Raw genomic sequence first — 3,789 nt, forward strand, 5'->3', positions numbered from 1 at the left:
TTTGTTAAAAACAAGTCACTCAGTTCAGCCCACACTCAAAGGAGGGGAACTGGGTTCCACCTCTTAAAGAGAATAGTATCCAAGAATTCGTCAGCATATTTTAAAAACTAGCACAATGATCAATTAATATTTGTTGAATGGAGAAATCCATAAGTTGGGTTATATCTTTGTACAATCTTTTTGGCTACTGTGTGGAAAATGAACTATAGGGGGCAAGAACAGAAGCAATGAGATTGATGATGATGATGATGATGATGATGATGGTGGTGGTGGTGGTGGTGGTGGTGATAGCCAACATTTATTAATTTATTTTTCTGTGCCAGGAGCTGGTCCAAGTGCTTTATAGCCGTTAACTCATTAATCCTCAGAACAACCATATGAGGTATGTATCATTCTATTGTCTCCATTTTACAGATGAGGAAACCAAGGCATGAGAACTTTCAGGAGCAGCAATATAGGTAAAATATGATCTGATGCTACAGGTAACACCAGCTCTGACTGGGAAGATTGCAAATGCCTCTATGTTCTCTAATTTATGATCCAAACTCATAAAAAACCCGACCACAAGGTATTACGGGAATCTCCAAATTAGTTGAATACCACAGATACACAAGAAAATAAACTAGTTAATATGTACTATGGATTCTAGGTTTTGCCCCAGTGATACTATAATAGTCCATGATTTATTTCTCTCTTTTTTCAATAATAGAAGTACATTGGTATTATGAGGATAAAACTGAGCAATTTTAAATTTTTATTTCAAATGTTTTTAGAGCAAGATGTATTTATAAACACAAGGACAGTCATGAGTGTGTTTATCCTTTTGTAGATTTTATAGAACAAATTTATTTGGTTTTCTAGATATTCGAATAAGTATATCTTCAGCCTCAGAACTTAGTATATAATTGTCAAGCAACTAAATTGTATTTTTTCCCCAAATCTAGATGGCTCATGTATAGTATATGATTTCCTATGATGTAAATTATGTAAGAACTACATTAATATACCCTTATTTTAGTTCATTATATAATTTATATTTTAAATAAAATAAACTATATATAAATAAATTAGATTTTCCTTTACACAGTTTTGAAATATTCCACTGCTTGTCATGTGAAAATGAACAAATTGTCTTCTTCATTTAAAATGAAATTCTGTAGTCTGATTGCAGAGCAAAAATGACCTTTACACTGTAATTTTCAGTATGTTGATTAAAAAAGAACGCTTGTTTAGGATTTGTTGCACATTTCATTTAGTTTTATTGCAATATGAACTAATTATATTCTATGTGGAGAAATATATCATTTCTATTTTTTGCTTTTACATTTGATTGATGTCTTAATGTCATAAGACCTTTAATAATTCTCCCTTTTTTTCCTTTTTTTTTCTTTCTACAAATATGTTTTTCCCTACTAGAAAAGAAAAATGTGTGGCTGTATTAATCTCAGCAGCAATTTTAGGATAATATTTCTTCTATTATTTATTTCAAAGATGTGAGCAGGTGCTTCTGCTTATAAAACTATGAAGACTGAAAATACTCGAACAGGGTTCCATGTTTTAAGAAACAAACAAGATGCACCACAGCATTAATCTCATGTATATTTAATAACGTACATTATCACTGTGCTACCTATAATTTAGACATATAGGTAGTGAGCAGGTGACATAAATAACTATACTTAACGTGTACTGAAGGCAATTCTGGCATTGTGGGGGGTCATTTGGGGATAGGGGAAATGTGAACTAGGTCTGAGCAGAAAATTCAGCTGATATTTGATAACTGACCTAGAGGAATCCATAGAGTTGGGATTTGAAATTTACTGGTTGGGGCACACCCTCAGGGTAGACTTTGGCATTTTGCATTTAGGACAAGACAGTTCTCTTCTTTTAGGAAAAATTGCCCCTTTCAAAGTAGAATAACAACTAAAAGGATAGTCCAGACATAAATTTAATGTAGTAAAAAGTAAGAAGAGAGGTTCAAGTTTGAGAGTGACTGATTCCTCCTCTCAGTATAAAAGGAGAAGAGAAAGGGAAGCAGAGAAGGGAAATCTTGAGGAAAGGCAAATGTTTCCTTTTGTAGCTCAAACCTTCCCCTTCTTTCTCTGTCTTCTGGGGCTGATCTCAAAGGGGGCGTAGACTGAGCAATGTGACCCTAAATATCTTCTCCAATTAGTTTGAAATTTTACTAATTAGACATGTTTAAACATTTAGATTCACCTAATTTACAATGAGGCTACCATATATTGGGTTTGCATCAACTATTTAATTCTCAGCTTCTTTGCAAGGTAGGCATTATATCGAATTCAAAGATGAGGAAAAAGACTTAGGGAGGTATGAAATATGCTCAAAGTCATACTGAGTTAATTGAGCAGTTTCTTGATTTCTTCCTTGTCCTGTCTCCTTTCACCACTTCCTGGGAGAGTCAAAGGACAGAAAATAAAAAAGAAAAGAAGCCTATGACGGTATTAACAGGGCTGCTGCACCAAGGCAGCATGAGTCACACTGTGGACATCACAGATTTCTATGTTTATTATGACATTTTTCAGACATATGGCCGAAAAATGTGTTGACTTAACAAAATTGATATATTAAGACAATATTCTGACAGATGGAAGCAAAGCATCACGAGAAGTGCTTTTTCTAATTCCAACAAAGACTTCGGGCTATTGCCCACTGAGGCTATTTTGAAACATAAAAATGTAAAGTATGTTTGAAAGAGCATGTTTTCATACGATTAAACTTGAATTTACTTGGGGAGTGGGTATTTTGATCAAAGAAAGAAGCAATTTTGAGGTTAAAGATCTCTGGATGTTAGGTGGGAATAGGAGTGTTACAGGGTCGGCACTTTTGGTAGTCAGAGCATAATCTGAAGCAGTTCTAAAGAGTGTCACTGAACAGAGGGAAATGCAATATAAGGGGCATCACAGGTAGGAATAAAACCAAGGAAGAAAGGAATTTTGATGTAAGAAAGGCCAAACCTGTAGAAAAGTTATATGAGTTGATTAGAGTTCATTTACTATTTATTTATTTTTTACATCTACAGCACCCAGTCTTCCTAGGTGGTCTCCCATCCAAGTACTAACCAGGGCCAACCCTACTTAGCTTCCGAGATCAGACAAGATCCGGCATGTTCAGGGTGGCATTGCTATAGACCTAGAATTCATTTGAACCAAACAGAAGACACACCTGGAAGCAAGATTACAACAGACTGGGAAAAATGCTTCCCAGAATGACAGTTTGCAGTTCCTTTTATACATTTGGAATTAAGGAGAGAACATAAGCAAGATTACAGGAAAGTGGGAGAAAGTAAGGCAGGAAAAATCTCAGATTGGATTACAGGACAGTTAACAAAATTATGTGCTCCCTTGGGGGTGGCATTTCAAAGGTGTGCGTGTCAACTTATATGCACAAAAACAATGGACAGGGTTGCTTAAGGTAAAGATAACCTTTACTAAGGAAGTTATAGGCCTGAGGTGTAACTACCCACCATTACCTGCCCAGTTGGGGATTTATGATCAGATCACCCTGGGAAGTAACTTTGGCTAGATTTATTATAGAGCCCCTTTTTGTCCACAGGAGAGTACCAATCCAAACTTCACAACTTTACCTAGACCCACTCTCTTTTCTGTTCTGAAAGTCATAAAAGCACAGCTGTCCTTAGGTCGTTCCCCTGCCTCATCTGCACTAGGACCCTGGGAGCAGTTCCCTATTTCCTGTCCTCTAGAAGAGTGGGATTGACACGTATACAGAGTAGGTTGCAATGTGATAAGAGTACAGAGAATTTTCCCT

General features: G+C 35.9%; 1 pseudogene; it reads right to left on the reverse strand.

The window, feature by feature from the left end:
- Positions 1-3,034: 3,034 nt before the first annotated feature.
- On the reverse strand, positions 3,035-3,153 carry LOC111737869 (annotated as a pseudogene).
- Between the last annotated feature and the right edge of the window lie 636 nt (positions 3,154-3,789).

Source organism: Pteropus vampyrus, unplaced genomic scaffold, assembly GCF_000151845.1.
Source record: "Pteropus vampyrus isolate Shadow unplaced genomic scaffold, Pvam_2.0 Scaffold31, whole genome shotgun sequence".
Lineage (NCBI taxonomy): Eukaryota > Metazoa > Chordata > Mammalia > Chiroptera > Pteropodidae > Pteropus > Pteropus vampyrus.